This window comes from Cervus elaphus, chromosome 20 (assembly GCF_910594005.1).
Source record: "Cervus elaphus chromosome 20, mCerEla1.1, whole genome shotgun sequence".
Classification (NCBI taxonomy): domain Eukaryota; kingdom Metazoa; phylum Chordata; class Mammalia; order Artiodactyla; family Cervidae; genus Cervus; species Cervus elaphus.
In genome coordinates, this window is record NC_057834.1 from 17,015,085 (window position 1) to 17,035,678 (window position 20,594).

Below are 20,594 nucleotides of genomic sequence, written 5' to 3' on the forward strand. Positions count from 1 at the left end.
GTTTTCAAAGGATGTGAGGCCTCCGGTCGTGATGAGTTGGGGAACTAGGTTTTTCTCTGTGGTCTCCACAGGGGATTCAGACATCCTTTCATCTTGGGAGATGCAAGACGAGCCTGCATTCAAGTCACTGCAGGGATATCCAGCCTTATTTCGCGTCAGGGCATCGCGGTGTCCATTCCACTTGAGGCCGCAAACTCAGGGTCCCTCTCACATACCTAGAGCTGAGAGAAGCCTCCTCTTGAGGTGCTTGTGGTAAGGTGGTATTCCTCTGGAGTCGAAGCCAGGGACTAACCTCTCATCTCGAGTTGATTTTTGGCCCACGGAGCTCTTTCGTGTTGCTACAGTGACCTCAGGATCCCTCTAGCCTTGAAACAGTGTTCTTGGGGTTTCTCTGGAGTGCCATCAAGGAAATCAAGGCTCCTTTCATGTGTGATGTGCAACACGGAATTGCTCTGCACGCAGTGCAGGGGAATCGGGCCTCATCTCGCGACGTGGGGGAAGTCTCATGGTTTTTCTCGAGTTGCGGCGGGAACCTGGTGTATATGCTCGAGTTACGACGGGGATGGCCCTTCCACCCACGTGTTTGTTCAGCCACGTCAGGACTCCTGCCTAGTTGCGAGGGACAACTCGGGATTCTCCTCGAGGCTTGGCAGGGCAATTGGAACGCCTCTCCAGCTGAGGCGGGAGACCAAGGGTCCCTTTCCACGTGCCACAGAATCCTGGGACTCCATTCAAGTTTCACGAGGAGTCAGGCATCGTCTCCTTTGGAGGCACTGATCTCCGCGTACCTCTGGAGTTTTCAAAGGATGTGAGGCCTCCGGTCGCGATGAGGTGGGGAACTAGGTCTTTCTCTGTGGTCTCCACAGGGGATTCAGACATCCTTTCGTATTGGGAGATGAAAGACGAGCCTGCATTCCAGTCACTGCAGGAATGTCCGGCCTTATTTCGAGTCAGGTCATCGTGGTGTCCATTCCACTTGAGGCCGCAAACTCAGGGTCCCTCTCACATACCTAGAGCTGAAAGAAACCTCCTCTTGAGGTGCTTGTGGTAAGGTGGTATACCTCTGGAGTCGAAGCCAGGGACTAACCTCTCATCTCGAGTTGACTTTTGGTCCACGGAGGTCTTTCGTGTTGCTACAGTGACCTCAGGATCCCTCTAGCCTTGAAACAGTGTTCTTGGGGTTTCTCTGGAGTGCCATGAAGGAAATCAAGGCTCCTTTCATGTGTGATGTGCAACACAGAATTGCTCTGCATGCAGTGCAGGGGAATCGGGCCTCATCTCGCGGCGAGGGGGAAGTCTCATGGTTTTTCTCGAGTTGCGGCGGGAACCTGGGGTATATTCTCGAGATACGACGGGGTGGCCCTTCCACCCACGTGTTTCTTCAGCGACGTCAGGACTCCTGCCTAGTTGCGAGGGACAACTCTGGATTCTCCTCGAGGCTTGGCAGGGCAATTGGAACGCCTCTCCAGCTGAGGCGGGAGACCAAGTGTCCCTTTCCAAGTGCCACAGGAATCCTGGGACTCCTATCAAGTTTCACGAGGAGTCAGGCATCGTCTCCTTTGGAGGCACTGATCTCCGCGTACCTCTGGAGTTTTCAAAGGATGTGAGGCTATCGGTCGCGATGAGGTGGGGAACTAAGTCTTTCTCTGTGCTTTCCACAGGGGATTCAGACATCCTTTCGTCCTGGGAGATGCAGGACGAGCCTGCATTGAAGTCACTGCAGGGATATCCGGCCTTATTTCGAGTCAGGGCATCGCGGTGTCCATTCCACTTGAGGCCGCAAACTCAGGGTCCCTCTCACATACCTAGAGCTGAGAGAAGCCTCCTCTTGAGGTGCTTGTGGTAAGGTGGTATTCCTCAGGAGTTGAAGCCAGGGACTAACCTCTCATCTCGTGTTGATTCTTGGTCCACGGAGCTCTTTCCTGTTGCTACAGTGACCTCAGGATCCCTCTAGCCTTGAAACAGTGTTCTTGGGGTTTCTCTGGAGTGCCATGAAGGAAATCAAGGCTCCTTTCATGTGTGATGTGCAACACGGAATTGCTCTGCACGCAGTGCAGGGGAATCGGGCCTCATCTCGCGGCGAGGGGGAAGTCTCTTGGTTTTTCTCGAGTTGCGGCGGGAACCTGGGGTATATTCTCGAGTTACGACGGGGATGGCCCTTCCACACACGTGTTTGTTCAGCCATGTCAGGACTCCTGCCTAGTTGCGAGGGACAACTCGCGATTCTCCTCGAGGCTTTGCAGGGCAATTGGAACGCCTCTCCAGCTGAGACGGGAGACCAAGGGTCCCTTTCCACGTGCCACAGGAATCCTGGGTCTCCTATCAAGTTTCACGAGGAGTCAGGCATCGTCTCCTTTGGAGGCACTGATCTCCCCATACCTCTGGAGTTTTCAAAGGATTTGAGGCCTGCTGTCGCGATGAGGTGGGGAACTACGTCTTTCTCTGTGGTCTCCACAGGGGATTCAGACACCCTTTCTTCTTGGGAGATGCAAGACGAGCCTGCATTCCAGTCACTGCAGGGATATCCGGCCTTATTTCGAGTCAGGGCATCGCGATGTCCATTCCACTTGAGGCCGCAAACTCAGGATCCCTCTCACATACCTAGAGCTGAGAGAAGCCTCCTCTTGAAGTGCTTGTGGTAAGGTGGTATTCCTCTGGAGTCGAAACCAGGGACTAACCTCTCATCTCGAGTTGATTTTGGTCCACGGAGCTCTTTCGTGTTGCTACAGTGACCTCAGGATCCCTCTAGCCTTGAAACAGTGTTCTTGGGGTTTCTCTGGAGTGCCATGAAGGAAATCAAGGCTCCTTTCATGTGTGATGTGCAACACAGAATTGCTCTGCACGCAGTGCAGGGGAATCGGGCCTCATCTCGCGGCGAGGGGGAAGTCTCATGGTTTTTCTCGAGTTGCGGCGGGAACCTGGGGTATATTCTCGAGTTACGACGGGGATGGCCCTTCCACACACGTGTTTGTTCAGCCACGTCAGGACTCTTGCCTAGTTGCGAGAAACAACTCGGGATTCTCCTCGAGGCTTGGCAGGGCAATTGGAACGCCTCTCCAGCTGAGGCGGGAGACCAAGGGTCCCTTTCCACGTTCCACAAGAATCCTGGGACTCCTATCAAGTTTCACGAGGAGTCAGGCATCGTCTCCTTTGGAGGCACTGATCTCCGCATACCTCTGGAGTTTTCAAAGGATGTGAGGCCTCCGGTCGCGATGAGGTGGGGAACTAGGTCTTTCTCTGTGGTCTCCACAGGGGATTCAGACATCCTTTCATCTTGGGAGATGCAAGACGAGCCTGCATTCAAGTCACTGCAGGGATATCCAGCCTTATATCGCGTCAGGGCATCGCGGTGTCCATTCCACTTGAGGCCACAAACTCAGGGTCCCTCTCACATACCTAGAGCTGAGAGAAGCCTCCTCTTGAGGTGCTTGTGGTAAGGTGGTATTCCTCTGGAGTCGAAGCCAGGGACTAACCTCTCATCTCGAGTTGATTTTTGGCCGACGGAGCTCTTTCGTGTTGCTACAGTGACCTCAGGATCCCTCTAGCCTTGAAACAGTGTTCTTGGGGTTTCTCTGGAGTGCCATCAAGGAAATCAAGGCTCCTTTCATGTGTGATGTGCAAGACGGAATTGCTCTGCACGCAGTGCAGGGGAATCGGGCCTCATCTCGCGGCGAGGGGGAAGTCTCATGGTTTTTCTCGAGTTGCGGCGGGAACCTGGGGTATATTCTCGAGTTACGACGGGGATGGCCCTTCCACCCACGTGTTTCTTCAGCGACGTCAGGACTCCTGCCTAGTTGCGAGGGACAACTCGGGATTCTCCTCGAGGCTTGGCAGGGCAATTGGGACGCCTCTCCAGCTGAGGCGGGAGACCAAGTGTCCCTTTCCAAGTGCCACAGGAATCCTGGGACTCCTATCAAGTTTCAAGAGGAGTCAGGCATCGTCTCCTTTGGAGGCACTGATCTCCGCGTACCTCTGGAGTTTTCAGAGGATGTGAGGCTATCGGTCGCGATGAGGTGGGGAACTAAGTCTTTCTCTGTGCTTTCCACAGGGGATTCAGACATCCTTTCGTCCTGGGAGATGCAAGACGAGCCTGCATTGAAGTCACTGCAGGGATATCCGGCCTTATTTCGAGTCAGGGCATCGCGGTGTCCATTCCACTTGAGGCCGCAAACTCAGGGTCCCTCTCACATACATAGAGCTGAAAGAAGCCTCCTCTTGAGGTGCTTGTGGTAAGGTGGTATTCCTCTGGAGACGAATCCAGGGACTAACCTCTCTTTTCGAGTTGATTTTTGGTCCACAGAGTTCTTTCGTGTTGCTACAGTGACCTCAGGATCCCTCTAGCCTTGAAACAGTGTTCTTGGGGTTTCTCTGAAGTGCCATCAAGGAAATCAAGGCTCCTTTCATGTGTGATGTGCAACACGGAATTGCTCTGCACGCAGTGCAGGGGAATCGGGCCTCATCTCGCATCGAGTGGGAAGTCTCATGGTTTTTCTCGAGTTGCGGCGGGAACCTGAGGTATATTCTCGAGTTACGACGGGGATGGCCCTTCCACACACGTGTTTGTTCAGCCACGTCAGGACTCCTGCCTAGTTGCGAGGGACAACTCGGGATTCTCCTCGAGGCTTGGCAGGGCAATTGGAACGCCTCTCCAGCTGAGGCGGGAGACCAAGGGTCCCTTTCCACGTGCCACAAGAATCCTGGGACTCCTATCAAGTTTCACGAGGAGTCAGGCATCGTCTCTTTGGAGGCACTGATCTCCGCGTACCTCTGGAGTTTTCAAAGGATGTGAGGCCTCCGGTCGCGATGAGGTGGGGAACTAGGTGTTTCTCTGTGGTCTCCACAGGGGATTCAGACACACTTTCTTCTTGGGAGATGCAAGACGAGCCTGCATTCAAGTCACTGCAGGGATATCCGGCCTTATTTCGAGTCAGGGCATCGCGGTGTCCATTCCACTTGAGGCTGCAAACTCAGGGTCCCTCTCACATACCTAGAGCTGAGAGAAGCCTCCTCTTGAGGTGCTTGTGGTAAGGTGGTATTCCTCTGGAGTCGAAGCCAGGGACTAACCTCTCATCTCGTGTTGATTCTTGGTCCACGGAACTCTTTCGTGTTGCTACAGTGACCTCACGATCCCTCTAGCCTTGAAACAGTGTTCTTGGGGTTTCTCTGGAGTGCCATGAAGGAAATCAAGGCTCCTTTCATGTGTGATGTGCAACACGGAATTGCTCTGCACGCAGTGCAGGGGAATCGGGCCTCATCTCGCGGCGAGGGGGAAGTCTCATGGTTTTTCTCGAGTTGCGGCGGGAACCTGGGGTATATTCTCGAGTTACGACGGGGATGGCCCTTCCACACACGTGTTTGTTCAGCCACGTCAGGACTCTTGCCTAGTTGCGAGACACAACTCGGGATTCTCCTCGAGGCTTGGCAAGGCAATTGGGACGCCTCTCCAGCTGAGGCGGGAGACCAAGTGTCCCTTTCCACGTGCCACAGGAATCCTGGGACTCCTATCAAGTTTCACGAGGAGTCAGGCATCGTCTCCTTTGGAGGCACTGATCTCCGCGTACCTCTGGAGTTTTCAAAGGATGTGAGGCCTCCGGTCGTGATGAGTTGGGGAACTAGGTTTTTCTCTGTGGTCTCCACAGGGGATTCAGACATCCTTTCATCTTGGGAGATGCAAGACGAGCCTGCATTCAAGTCACTGCAGGGATATCCAGCCTTATTTCGCGTCAGGGCATCGCGGTGTCCATTCCACTTGAGGCCGCAAACTCAGGGTCCCTCTCACATACCTAGAGCTGAGAGAAGCCTCCTCTTGAGGTGCTTGTGGTAAGGTGGTATTCCTCTGGAGTCGAAGCCAGGGACTAACCTCTCATCTCGAGTTGATTTTTGGCCCACGGAGCTCTTTCGTGTTGCTACAGTGACCTCAGGATCCCTCTAGCCTTGAAACAGTGTTCTTGGGGTTTCTCTGGAGTGCCATCAAGGAAATCAAGGCTCCTTTCATGTGTGATGTGCAACACGGAATTGCTCTGCACGCAGTGCAGGGGAATCGGGCCTCATCTCGCGACGTGGGGGAAGTCTCATGGTTTTTCTCGAGTTGCGGCGGGAACCTGGTGTATATGCTCGAGTTACGACGGGGATGGCCCTTCCACCCACGTGTTTGTTCAGCCACGTCAGGACTCCTGCCTAGTTGCGAGGGACAACTCGGGATTCTCCTCGAGGCTTGGCAGGGCAATTGGAACGCCTCTCCAGCTGAGGCGGGAGACCAAGGGTCCCTTTCCACGTGCCACAAGAATCCTGGGACTCCATTCAAGTTTCACGAGGAGTCAGGCATCGTCTCCTTTGGAGGCACTGATCTCCGCGTACCTCTGGAGTTTTCAAAGGATGTGAGGCCTCCGGTCGCGATGAGGTGGGGAACTAGGTCTTTCTCTGTGGTCTCCACAGGGGATTCAGACATTCTTTCGTCTTGGGAGATGCAAGACGAGCCTGCATTCCAGTCACTGCAGGGATATCCGGCCTTATTTCGAGTCAGGGCATCGCGGTGTCCATTCCACTTGAGGCAGCAAACTCAGGGTCCCTCTCACATACCTAGAGCTGAGAGAAGCCTCCTCTTGAGGTGCTTGTGGTAAGGTGGTATTCCTCTGGAGTCGAAGCCAGGGACTAACCTCTCATCTCGAGTTGATTTTGGTCCACGGAGCTCTTTCGTGTTGCTACAGTGACCTCAGGATCCCTCTAGCCTTGAAACAGTGTTCTTGGGGTTTCTCTGGAGTGCCATGAAGGAAATCAAGGCTCCTTTCATGTGTGATGTGCAACACAGAATTGCTCTGCACGCAGTGCAGGGGAATCGGGCCTCATCTCGCGGCGAGGGGGAAGTCTCATGGTTTTTCTCGAGTTGCGGCGGGAACCTGGGGTATATTCTTGAGTTACGACGGGGATGGCCCTTCCACACACGTGTTTGTTCAGCCACGTCAGGACTCTTGCCTAGTTGCGAGACACAACTCGGGATTCTCCTCGAGGCTTGGCAAGGCAATTGGGACGCCTCTCCAGCTGAGGCGGGAGACCAAGGGTCTCTTTCCACGTGCCACAGGAATTCTGGGACTCCTATCAAGTTTCACGAGGAGTCAGGCATCGTCTCCTTTGGAGGCACTGATCTCCGCGTACCTCTGGAGTTTTCAAAGGATGTGAGGCCTCTGGTCGTGATGAGTTGGGGAACTAGGTCTTTCTCTGTGGTCTCCACAGGGGATTCAGACATCCTTTCATCTTGGGAGATGCAAGACGAGCCTGCATTCAAGTCACTGCAGGGATATCCGGCCTTATTTCGCGTCAGGGCATCGCGGTGTCCATTCCACTTGAGGCCGCAAACTCAGGGTCCCTCTCACATACCTAGAGCTGAGAGAAGCCTCCTCTTGAGGTGCTTGTGGTAAGGTGGTATTCCTCTGGAGTCGAAGCCAGGGACTAACCTCTCATCTCGAGTTGATTTTTGGCCCACGGAGCTCTTTCGTGTTGCTACAGTGACCTCAGGATCCCTCTAGCCTTGAAACAGTGTTCTTGGGGTTTCTCTGGAGTGCCATGAAGGAAATCAAGGCTCCTTTCATGTGTGATGTGCAACACGGAATTGCTCTGCACGCAGTGCAGGGGAATCGGGCCTCATCTCGCGGCGAGGGGGAAGTCTCATGGTTTTTCTCGAGTTGCGGCGGGAACCTGGGGTATATTCTCGAGTTACGACGGGGATGGCCCTTCCACACACGTGTTTCTTCAGCAACGTCAGGACTCCTGCCTAGTTGCAAGGGACAACTCTGGATTCTCCTCGAGGCTTGGCAGGGCAATTGGGACGCCTCTCCAGCTGAGGCGGGAGACCAAGTGTCCCTTTCCAAGTGCCACAGGAATCCTGGGACTCCTATCAAGTTTCACGAGGAGTCAGGCATCGTCTCGTTTGGAGGCACTGATCTCCGCGTACCTCTGGAGTTTTCAAAGGATGTGAGGCTATCGGTCGCGATGAGGTGGGGAACTAAGTCTTTCTCTGTGCTTTCCACAGGGGATTCAGACATCCTTTCGTCCTGGGAGATGCAAGACGAGCCTGCATTGAAGTCACTGCAGGGATATCCGGCCTTATTTCGAGTCAGGGCATCGCGGTGTCCATTCCACTTGAGGCCGCAAACTCAGGGTCCCTCTCACATACCTAGAGCTGAGAGAAGCCTCCTCTTGAGGTGCTTGTGGTAAGGTGGCATTCCTCTGGAGACGAATCCAGGGACTAACCTCTCTTTTCGAGTTGATTTTTGGCCCACAGAGCTCTTTCGTGTTGCTACAGTGACCTCAGGATCCCTCTAGCGTTGAAACAGTGTTCTTGGGGTTTCTCTGGAGTGCCATCAAGGAAATCAAGGCTCCTTTCATGTGTGATGTGCAAGACGGAATTGCTCTGCACGCAGGACAGGGGAATCGGGCCTCATCTCGCATCGAGGGGGAAGTCTCATGGTTTTTCTCGAGTTGCGGCGGGAACCTGGGGTATATGCTCGAGTTACGACGGGGATGGCCCTTCCACCCACGTGTTTGTTCAGCCACGTCAGGACTCCTGCCTAGTTGTGAGACACAACTCGGGATTCTCCTCGTGGCTTGGCAGGGCAATTGGAACGCCTCTCCAGCTGAAGCGGGAGACCAAGGGTCCCTTTCCACGTGCCACAGGAATCCTGGGACTCCTATCAAGTTTCACGAGGAGTCAGGCATCGTCTCCTTTGGAGGCACTGATCTCCGCGTACCTCTGGAGTTTTCAAAGGATGTGAGGCTATCGGTCGCGATGAGGTGGGGAACTAAGTCTTTCTCTGTGCTTTCCACAGGGGATTCAGACATCCTTTCGTCCTGGGAGATGCAAGACGAGCCTGCATTGAAGTCACTGCCGGGATATCCGGCCTTATTTCGAGTCAGGGCATCGCGGTGTCCATTCCACTTGAGGCCGCAAACTCAGGGTCCCTCTCACATACCTAGAGCTGAGAGAAGCCTCCTCTTGAGGTGCTTGTGGTAAGGTGGCATTCCTCTGGAGACGAATCCAGGGACTAACCTCTCTTCTCGAGTTGATTTTTGGTCCACAGAGTTCTTTCGTGTTGCTACAGTGACCTCAGGATCCCTCTAGCGTTGAAACAGTGTTCTTGGGGTTTCTCTGGAGTGCCATGAAGGAAATCAAGGCTCCTTTCATGTGTGATGTGCAACACAGAATTGCTCTGCACGCAGGACAGGGGAATCGGGCCTCATCTCGCATCGAGGGGGAAGTCTCATGGTTTTTCTCGAGTTGCGGCGGGAACCTGGGGTATATTCTCGAGTTACGACGGGGATGGCCCTTCCACCCACGTGTTTGTTCAGCCACGTCAGGACTCCTGCCTAGTTGCGAGGGACAACTCGGGATTCTCCTCGAGGCTTGGCAAGGCAATTGGGACGCCTCTCCAGCTGAGGCGGGAGACCAAGGGTCCCTTTCCACGTACCACAAGAATCCTGGGACTCCTATCAAGTTTCACGAGGAGTCAGGCATCGTCTCCTTTGGAGGCACTGATCTCCGCGTACCTCTGGAGTTTTCAAAGGATGTGAGGCCTCTGGTCGTGATGAGTTGGGGAACTAGGTCTTTCTCTGTGGTCTCCACAGGGGATTCAGACATCCTTTCGTCTTGGGAGATGCAAGACGAGCCTGCATTCCAGTCACTGCAGGGATATCCGGCCTTATTTCGAGTCAGGGCATCGCGGTGTCCATTCCACTTGAGGCAGCAAACTCAGGGTCCCTCTCACATACCTAGAGCTGAGAGAAGCCTCCTCTTGAGGTGCTTGTGGTAAGGTGGTATTCCTCTGGAGTCGAAGCCAGGGACTAACCTCTCATCTCGAGTTGATTTTGGTCCACGGAGCTCTTTCGTGTTGCTACAGTGACCTCAGGATCCCTCTAGCCTTGAAACAGTGTTCTTGGGGTTTCTCTGGAGTGCCATGAAGGAAATCAAGGCTCCTTTCATGTGTGATGTGCAACACAGAATTGCTCTGCACGCAGTGCAGGGGAATCGGGCCTCATCTCGCGGCGAGGGGGAAGTCTCATGGTTTTTCTCGAGTTGCGGCGGGAACCTGGGGTATATTCTCGAGTTACGATGGGGATGGCCCTTCCACACACGTGTTTCTTCAGCAACGTCAGGACTCCTGCCTAGTTGCAAGGGACAACTCTGGATTCTCCTCGAGGCTTGGCAGGGCAATTGGGACGCCTCTCCAGCTGAAGCGGGAGACCAAGTGTCCCTTTCCAAGTGCCACAGGAATCCTGGGACTCCTATCAAGTTTCACGAGGAGTCAGGCATCGTCTCGTTTGGAGGCACTGATCTCCGCGTACCTCTGGAGTTTTCAAAGGATGTGAGGCTATCGGTCGCGATGAGGTGGGGAACTAAGTCTTTCTCTGTGCTTTCCACAGGGGATTCAGACATCCTTTCGTCCTGGGAGATGCAAGACGAGCCTGCATTGAAGTCACTGCAGGGATATCCGGCCTTATTTCGAGTCAGGGCATCGCGGTGTCCATTCCACTTGAGGCCGCAAACTCAGGGTCCCTCTCACATACCTAGAGCTGAGAGAAGCCTCCTCTTGAGGTGCTTGTGGTAAGGTGGCATTCCTCTGGAGACGAATCCAGGGACTAACCTCTCTTTTCGAGTTGATTTTTGGTCCACAGAGTTCTTTCGTGTTGCTACAGTGACCTCAGGATCCCTCTAGCGTTGAAACAGTGTTCTTGGGGTTTCTCTGGAGTGCCATCAAGGAAATCAAGGCTCCTTTCATGTGTGATGTGCAAGACGGAATTGCTCTGCACGCAGGACAGGGGAATCGGGCCTCATCTCGCATCGAGGGGGAAGTCTCATGGTTTTTCTCGAGTTGCGGCGGGAACCTGGGGTATATTCTCGAGTTACGACGGGGATGGCCCTTCCACCCACGTGTTTGTTCAGCCACGTCAGGACTCCTGCCTTGTTGCGAGGGACAACTCGGGATTCTCCTCGTGGCTTGGCAGGGCAATTGGAACGCCTCTCCAGCTGAAGCGGGAGACCAAGTGTCCCTTTCCAAGTGCCACAGGAATCCTGGGACTCCTATCAAGTTTCACGAGGAGTCAGGCATCGTCTCCTTTGGAGGCACTGATCTCCGCGTACCTCTGGAGTTTTCAAAGGATGTGAGGCTATCGGTCGCGATGAGGTGGGGAACTAAGTCTTTCTCTGTGCTTTCCACAGGGGATTCAGACATCCTTTCGTCCTGGGAGATGCAAGACGAGCCTGCATTGAAGTCACTGCCGGGATATCCGGCCTTATTTCGAGTCAGGGCATCGCGGTGTCCATTCCACTTGAGGCCGCAAACTCAGGGTCCCTCTCACATACCTAGAGCTGAGAGAAGCCTCCTCTTGAGGTGCTTGTGGTAAGGTGGCATTCCTCTGGAGACGAATCCAGGGACTAACCTCTCTTTTCGAGTTGATTTTTGGTCCACAGAGTTCTTTCGTGTTGCTACAGTGACCTCAGGATCCCTCTAGCGTTGAAACAGTGTTCATGGGGTTTCTCTGGAGTGCCATCAAGGAAATCAAGGCTCCTTTCATGTGTGATGTGCAAGACGGAATTGCTCTGCACGCAGTACAGGGGAATCGGGCCTCATCTCGCATCGAGGGGGAAGTCTCATGGTTTTTCTCGAGTTGCGGCGGGAACCTGGGGTATATTCTCGAGTTACGACGGGGATGGCCCTTCCACCCACGTGTTTGTTCAGCCACGTCAGGACTCCTGCCTAGTTGCGAGGGACAACTCGGGATTCTCCTCGTGGCTTGGCAGGGCAATTGGAACGCCTCTCCAGCTGAGGCGGGAGACCAAGGGTCCCTTTCCACGTACCACAAGAATCCTGGGACTCCTATCAAGTTTCACGAGGAGTCAGGCATCGTCTCCTTTGGAGGCACTGATCTCCGCGTACCTCTGGAGTTTTCAAAGGATGTGAGGCCTCCGGTCGCGATGAGGTGGGGAACTAGGTCTTTCTCTGTGGTCTCCACAGGGGATTCAGACATTCTTTCGTCTTGGGAGATGCAAGACGAGCCTGCATTCCAGTCACTGCAGGGATATCCGGCCTTATTTCGAGTCAGGGCATCGCGGTGTCCATTCCACTTGAGGCAGCAAACTCAGGGTCCCTCTCACATACCTAGAGCTGAGAGAAGCCTCCTCTTGAGGTGCTTGTGGTAAGGTGGTATTCCTCTGGAGTCGAAGCCAGGGACTAACCTCTCATCTCGAGTTGATTTTGGTCCACGGAGCTCTTTCGTGTTTCTACAGTGACCTCAGGATCCCTCTAGCCTTGAAACAGTGTTCTTGGGGTTTCTCTGGAGTGCCATGAAGGAAATCAAGGCTCCTTTCATGTGTGATGTGCAACACAGAATTGCTCTGCACGCAGTGCAGGGGAATCGGGCCTCATCTCGCGGCGAGGGGGAAGTCTCATGGTTTTTCTCGAGTTGCGGCGGGAACCTGGGGTATATTCTCGAGTTACGATGGGGATGGCCCTTCCACACACGTGTTTCTTCAGCAACGTCAAGACTCCTGCCTAGTTGCAAGGGACAACTCTGGATTCTCCTCGAGGCTTGGCAGGGCAATTGGGACGCCTCTCCAGCTGAAGCGGGAGACCAAGTGTCCCTTTCCAAGTGCCACAGGAATCCTGGGACTCCTATCAAGTTTCACGAGGAGTCAGGCATCGTCTCGTTTGGAGGCACTGATCTCCGCGTACCTCTGGAGTTTTCAAAGGATGTGAGGCTATCGGTCGCGATGAGGTGGGGAACTAAGTCTTTCTCTGTGCTTTCCACAGGGGATTCAGACATCCTTTCGTCCTGGGAGATGCAAGACGAGCCTGCATTGAAGTCACTGCAGGGATATCCGGCCTTATTTCGAGTCAGGGCATCGCGGTGTCCATTCCACTTGAGGCCGCAAACTCAGGGTCCCTCTCACATACCTAGAGCTGAGAGAAGCCTCCTCTTGAGGTGCTTGTGGTAAGGTGGCATTCCTCTGGAGACGAATCCAGGGACTAACCTCTCTTTTCGAGTTGATTTTTGGTCCACAGAGTTCTTTCGTGTTGCTACAGTGACCTCAGGATCCCTCTAGCGTTGAAACAGTGTTCTTGGGGTTTCTCTGGAGTGCCATCAAGGAAATCAAGGCTCCTTTCATGTGTGATGTGCAAGACGGAATTGCTCTGCACGCAGGACAGGGGAATCGGGCCTCATCTCGCATCGAGGGGGAAGTCTCATGGTTTTTCTCGAGTTGCGGCGGGAACCTGGGGTATATTCTCGAGTTACGACGGGGATGGCCCTTCCACCCACGTGTTTGTTCAGCCACTTCAGGACTCCTGCCTTGTTGCGAGGGACAACTCGGGATTCTCCTCGTGGCTTGGCAGGGCAATTGGAACGCCTCTCCAGCTGAAGCGGGAGACCAAGTGTCCCTTTCCAAGTGCCACAGGAATCCTGGGACTCCTATCAAGTTTCACGAGGAGTCAGGCATCGTCTCCTTTGGAGGCACTGATCTCCGCGTACCTCTGGAGTTTTCAAAGGATGTGAGGCTATCGGTCGCGATGAGGTGGGGAACTAAGTCTTTCTCTGTGCTTTCCACAGGGGATTCAGACATCCTTTCGTCCTGGGAGATGCAAGACGAGCCTGCATTGAAGTCACTGCCGGGATATCCGGCCTTATTTCGAGTCAGGGCATCGCGGTGTCCATTCCACTTGAGGCCGCAAACTCAGGGTCCCTCTCACATACCTAGAGCTGAGAGAAGCCTCCTCTTGAGGTGCTTGTGGTAAGGTGGCATTCCTCTGGAGACGAATCCAGGGACTAACCTCTCTTTTCGAGTTGATTTTTGGTCCACAGAGTTCTTTCGTGTTGCTACAGTGACCTCAGGATCCCTCTAGCGTTGAAACAGTGTTCATGGGGTTTCTCTGGAGTGCCATCAAGGAAATCAAGGCTCCTTTCATGTGTGATGTGCAAGACGGAATTGCTCTGCACGCAGTACAGGGGAATCGGGCCTCATCTCGCATCGAGGGGGAAGTCTCATGGTTTTTCTCGAGTTGCGGCGGGAACCTGGGGTATATTCTCGAGTTACGACGGGGATGGCCCTTCCACCCACGTGTTTGTTCAGCCACGTCAGGACTCCTGCCTAGTTGCGAGGGACAACTCGGGATTCTCCTCGTGGCTTGGCAGGGCAATTGGAACGCCTCTCCAGCTGAGGCGGGAGACCAAGGGTCCCTTTCCACGTACCACAAGAATCCTGGGACTCCTATCAAGTTTCACGAGGAGTCAGGCATCGTCTCCTTTGGAGGCACTGATCTCCGCGTACCTCTGGAGTTTTCAAAGGATGTGAGGCCTCCGGTCGCGATGAGGTGGGGAACTAGGTCTTTCTCTGTGGTCTCCACAGGGGATTCAGACATTCTTTCGTCTTGGGAGATGCAAGACGAGCCTGCATTCCAGTCACTGCAGGGATATCCGGCCTTATTTCGAGTCAGGGCATCGCGGTGTCCATTCCACTTGAGGCAGCAAACTCAGGGTCCCTCTCACATACCTAGAGCTGAGAGAAGCCTCCTCTTGAGGTGCTTGTGGTAAGGTGGTATTCCTCTGGAGTCGAAGCCAGGGACTAACCTCTCATCTCGAGTTGATTTTGGTCCACGGAGCTCTTTCGTGTTTCTACAGTGACCTCAGGATCCCTCTAGCCTTGAAACAGTGTTCTTGGGGTTTCTCTGGAGTGCCATGAAGGAAATCAAGGCTCCTTTCATGTGTGATGTGCAACACGGAATTGCTCTGCACGCAGTGCAGGGGAATCGGGCCTCATCTCGCGGCGAGGGGGAAGTCTCATGGTTTTTCTCGAGTTGCGGCGGGAACCTGGGGTATATTCTCGAGTTACGATGGGGATGGCCCTTCCACACACGTGTTTCTTCAGCAACGTCAAGACTCCTGCCTAGTTGCAAGGGACAACTCTGGATTCTCCTCGAGGCTTGGCAGGGCAATTGGGACGCCTCTCCAGCTGAAGCGGGAGACCAAGTGTCCCTTTCCAAGTGCCACAGGAATCCTGGGACTCCTATCAAGTTTCACGAGGAGTCAGGCATCGTCTCGTTTGGAGGCACTGATCTCCGCGTACCTCTGGAGTTTTCAAAGGATGTGAGGCTATCGGTCGCGATGAGGTGGGGAACTAAGTCTTTCTCTGTGCTTTCCACAGGGGATTCAGACATCCTTTCGTCCTGGGAGATGCAAGACGAGCCTGCATTGAAGTCACTGCAGGGATATCCGGCCTTATTTCGAGTCAGGGCATCGCGGTGTCCATTCCACTTGAGGCCGCAAACTCAGGGTCCCTCTCACATACCTAGAGCTGAGAGAAGCCTCCTCTTGAGGTGCTTGTGGTAAGGTGGCATTCCTCTGGAGACGAATCCAGGGACTAACCTCTCTTTTCGAGTTGATTTTTGGTCCACAGAGTTCTTTCGTGTTGCTACAGTGACCTCAGGATCCCTCTAGCGTTGAAACAGTGTTCTTGGGGTTTCTCTGGAGTGCCATCAAGGAAATCAAGGCTCCTTTCATGTGTGATGTGCAAGACGGAATTGCTCTGCACGCAGGACAGGGGAATCGGGCCTCATCTCGCATCGAGGGGGAAGTCTCATGGTTTTTCTCGAGTTGCGGCGGGAACCTGGGGTATATTCTCGAGTTACGACGGGGATGGCCCTTCCACCCACGTGTTTGTTCAGCCACGTCAGGACTCCTGCCTAGTTGCGAGGGACAACTCGGGATTCTCCTCGTGGCTTGGCAGGGCAATTGGAACGCCTCTCCAGCTGAAGCGGGAGACCAAGTGTCCCTTTCCAAGTGCCACAGGAATCCTGGGACTCCTATCAAGTTTCACGAGGAGTCAGGCATCGTCTCCTTTGGAGGCACTGATCTCCGCGTACCTCTGGAGTTTTCAAAGGATGTGAGGCTATCGGTCGCGATGAGGTGGGGAACTAAGTCTTTCTCTGTGCTTTCCACAGGGGATTCAGACATCCTTTCGTCCTGGGAGATGCAAGACGAGCCTGCATTGAAGTCACTGCCGGGATATCCGGCCTTATTTCGAGTCAGGGCATCGTGGTGTCCATTCCACTTGAGGCCGCAAACTCAGGGTCCCTCTCACATACCTAGAGCTGAGAGAAGCCTCCTCTTGAGGTGCTTGTGGTAAGGTGGCATTCCTCTGGAGACGAATCCAGGGACTAACCTCTCTTTTCGAGTTGATTTTTGGTCCACAGAGTTCTTTCGTGTTGCTACAGTGACCTCAGGATCCCTCTAGCGTTGAAACAGTGTTCATGGGGTTTCTCTGGAGTGCCATCAAGGAAATCAAGGCTCCTTTCATGTGTGATGTGCAAGACGGAATTGCTCTGCACGCAGTACAGGGGAATCGGGCCTCATCTCGCATCGAGGGGGAAGTCTCATGGTTTTTCTCGAGTTGCGGCGGGAACCTGGGGTATATTCTCGAGTTACGACGGGGATGGCCCTTCCACCCACGTGTTTGTTCAGCCACATCAGGACTCATGCCTAGTTGCGCGGGACAACTCGGGATTCTCCTCGAGGCTTGGCAGGGCAATTGGAACGCCTCTCCAGCTGAGGCGGGAGACCAAGGATCCCTTTCCACGTGCCACAAGAATCCTGGGACTCCTATCAAGTTTCACGAGGAGTCAGGCATCGTCTCCTTTGGAGGCACTGATCTCCGCATACCTCTGGAGTTTTCAAAGGATTTGAGGCCTCCTGTCGCGATGAGGTGGGGAACTAGGTCTTTCTCTGTGGTCTCCACAGGGGATTCAGACACCCTTTCGTCTTGGGAGATGCAAGACGAGCCTGCATTCCAGTCACTGCAGGGATATCCGGCCTTATTTCGAGTCAGGGCATCGCGGTGTCCATTCCACTTGAGGCCGCAAACTCAGGGTCCCTCTCACATACCTAGAGCTGAGAGAAGCCTCCTCTTGAGGTGCTTGTGGAAAGGTGGTATTCCTCTGGAGTCGAAGCCAGGGACTAACCTCTCATCTCGAGTTGATTTTTGGTCCACGGAGCTCTTTCGTGTTGCTACAGTGACCTCAGGATCCCTCTAGCCTTGAAACAGTGTTCTTGGGGTTTCTCTGGAGTGCCATCAAGGAAATCAAGGCTCCTTTCATGTGTGATGTGCAACACAGAATTGCTCTGCACGCACTGCAGGGGAATCGGGCCTCATCTCGCGGCGAGGGGGAAGTCTCATGGTTTTTCTCGAGTTGCGGCGGGAACCTGGGGTATATTCTCGAGTTACGACGGGGATGGCCCTTCCACACACGTGTTTGTTCAACCACGTCAGGACTCTTGCCTAGCTGCGAGACTCAACTCGGGATTCTCCTCGAGGCTTGGCAAGGCAATTGGGACGCCTCTCCAGCTGAGGCGGGAGACCAAGGGTCCCTTTCCACGTGCCACAGGAATCCTGGGACTCCTATCAAGTTTCACGAGGAGTCAGGCATCGTCTCCTTTGGAGGCACTGATCTCCGCGTACCTCTGGAGTTTTCAAAGGATGTGAGGCCTCCGGTCGCGATGAGGTGGGGAACTAGGTCTTTCTCTGTGGTCTCCACAGGGGATTCAGACATCCTTTGTTCTTGGGAGATGCAAGACGAGCCTGCATTCAAGTCACTGCAGGGATATCCAGCCTTATTTCGCATCAGGGCATCGCGGTGTCCATTCCACTTGAGGCCGCAAACTCAGGGTCCCTCTCACATACCTAGAGCTGAGAGAAGCCTCCTCTTGAGGTGCTTGTGGTAAGGTGGTATTCCTCTGGAGTCGAAGCCAGGGACTAACCTCTCATCTCGAGTTGATTTTTGGCCCACGGAGCTCTTTCGTCTTGCTACAGTGACCTCAGGATCCCTCTAGCCTTGAAACAGTGTTCTTGGGGTTTCTCTGGAGTGCCATCAAGGAAATCAAGGCTCCTTTCATGGGTGATGTGCAACACGGAATTGCTCTGCACGCAGTGCAGGGGAATCGGGCCTCATCTCGCGGCGAGGGGGAAGTCTCATGGTTTTTCTCGAGTTGCGGCGGGAACCTGGGGTATATTCTCGAGTTACGACGGGGATGGCCCTTCCACCCACGTGTTTCTTCAGCCACGTCAGGACTCCTGCCTAGTTGCGAGGGACAACTCGGGATTCTCCTCGAGGCTTGGCAGGGCAATTGGGACGCCTCTCCAGCTGAGGCGGGAGACCAAGGGGCCCTTTCCACGTGCCACAAGAATCCTGGGACTCCTATCAAGTTTCACGAGGAGTCAGGCATCGTCTCCTTTGGAGGCACTGATCTCCGCGTACCTCTGGAGTTTTCAAAGGATGTGAGGCCTCCGGTCGCGATGAGGAGGGGAACTAGGTGTTTCTCTGTGGTCTCCACAGGGGATTCAGACATCCTTTCTTCTTGGGAGATGCAAGACGATCCTGCATTCAAGTCACTGCAGGGATATCCGGCCTTATTTCGAGTCAGGGCATCGCTGTGTCCATTCCACTTGAGGCCGCAAACTCAGGATCCCTCTCACATACCTAGAGCTGAGAGAAGCCTCCTCTTGAGGTGCTTGTGGTAAGGTGGTATTCCTCAGGAGTCGAAGCCAGGGACTAACCTCTCATCTCGTGTTGATTCTTGGTCCACGGAGCTCTTTCGTGTTGCTACAGTGACCTCAGGATCCCTCTAGCCTTGAAACAGTGTTCTTGGGGTTTCTCTGGAGTGCCATCAAGGAAATCAAGGCTCCTTTCATGTGTGATGTGCAACACGGAATTGCTCTGCATGCAGTGCAGGGGAATTGGGCCTCATCTCGCGGCGAGGGGGAAGTCTCATGGTTTTTCTCGAGTTGCGGCGGGAACCTGGGGTATATTCTCGAGTTACGACGGGGATGGCCCTTCCACCCACGTGTGTGTTCAGCCATGTCAGGACTCCTGCCTAGTTGAGAGGGACAACTCGGGATTCTCCTCGAGGCTTTGCAGGGCAATTGGGACGCCTCTCCAGCTGAGACGGGAGACCAAGGGTCCCTTTCCACGTGCCACAGGAATCCTGGGTCTCCTATGAAGTTTCACGAGGAGTCAGGCATCGTCTCCTTTGGAGGCACTGATCTCCGCATACCTCTGGAGTTTTCAAAGGATTTGAGGCCTCCTGTCGCGATGAGGTGGGGAACTAGGTCTTTCTCTGTGGTCTCCACAGGGGATTCAGACACCCTTTCGTCCTGGGAGATGCAAGACGAGCCTGCATTCCAGTCACTGCAGGGATATCCGGCCTTATTTCGATTCAGGGCATCGCGGTGTCCATTCCACTTGAGGCCGCAAACTCAGGGTCCCTCTCACATACCTAGAGCTGAGAGAAGCCTCCTCTTGAGGTGCTTGTGGTAAGGTGGTATTCCTCTGGAGTCGAAGCCAGGGACTAACCTCTCATCTCGAGTTGATTTTTGGTCCACGGAGCTCTTTCGTGTTGCTACAGTGACCTCAGGATCCCTCTAGCCTTGAAACAGTGTTCTTGGGGTTTCTCTGGAGTGCCATCAAGGAAATCAAGGCTCCTTTCATGTGTGATGTGCAACACAGAATTGCTCTGCACGCAGTGCAGGGGAATCGGGCCTCATCTCGCGGCGAGGGGGAAGTCTCATGGTTTTTCTCGAGTTGCGGCGGGAACCTGGGGTATATTCTCTAGTTACGACGGGGATGGCCCTTCCACACACGTGTTTGTTCAACCACGTCAGGACTCTTGCCTAGTTGTGAGACTCAACTCGGGATTCTCCTCGAGGCTTGGCAAGGCAATTGGGACGCCTCTCCAGCTGAGGCGGGAGACCAAGGGTCCCTTTCCACGTGCCACAGGAATCCTGGGACTCCTATCAAGTTTCACGAGGAGTCAGGCATCGTCTCCTTTGGAGGCACTGATCTCCGCGTACCTCTGGAGTTTTCAAAGGATGTGAGGCCTCCGGTCGCGATGAGGTGGGGAACTAGGTCTTTCTCTGTGGTCTCCACAGGGGATTCAGACATCCTTTCTTCTTGGGAGATGCAAGACGAGTCTGCATTCAAGTCACTGCAGGGATATCCGGCCTTATTTCGAGTCAGGGCATCGCGGTGTCCATTCCACTTGAGGTCGCAAACTCAGGATCCCTCTCACATACCTAGAGCTGAGAGAAGCCTCCTCTTGAGGTGCTTGTGGTAAGGTGGTATTCCTCAGGAGGCGAAGCCAGGGACTAACCTCTCATCTCGTGTTGATTCTTGGTCCACGGAGCTCTTTCGTGTTGCTACAGTGACCTCAGGATCCCTCTAGCCTTGAAACAGTGTTCTTGGGGTTTCTCTGGAGTGCCATCAAGGAAATCAAGGCTCCTTTCATGTGTGATGTGCAACACGGAATTGCTCTGCACGCAGTGCAGGGGAATCGGGCCTCATCTCGCGGCGAGGGGGAAGTCTCATGGTTTTTCTCGCGTTGCGGCGGGAACCTGGGGTATATTCTCGAGTTCCGACGGGGATGGCCCTTCCACACACGTGTGTGTTCAGCCATGTCAGGACTCCTGCCTAGTTGCGAGACACAACTCGGGATTCTCCTCGAGGCTTTGCAGGGCAATTGGGACGCCTCTCCAGCTGAGACGGGAGACCAAGGGTCCCTTT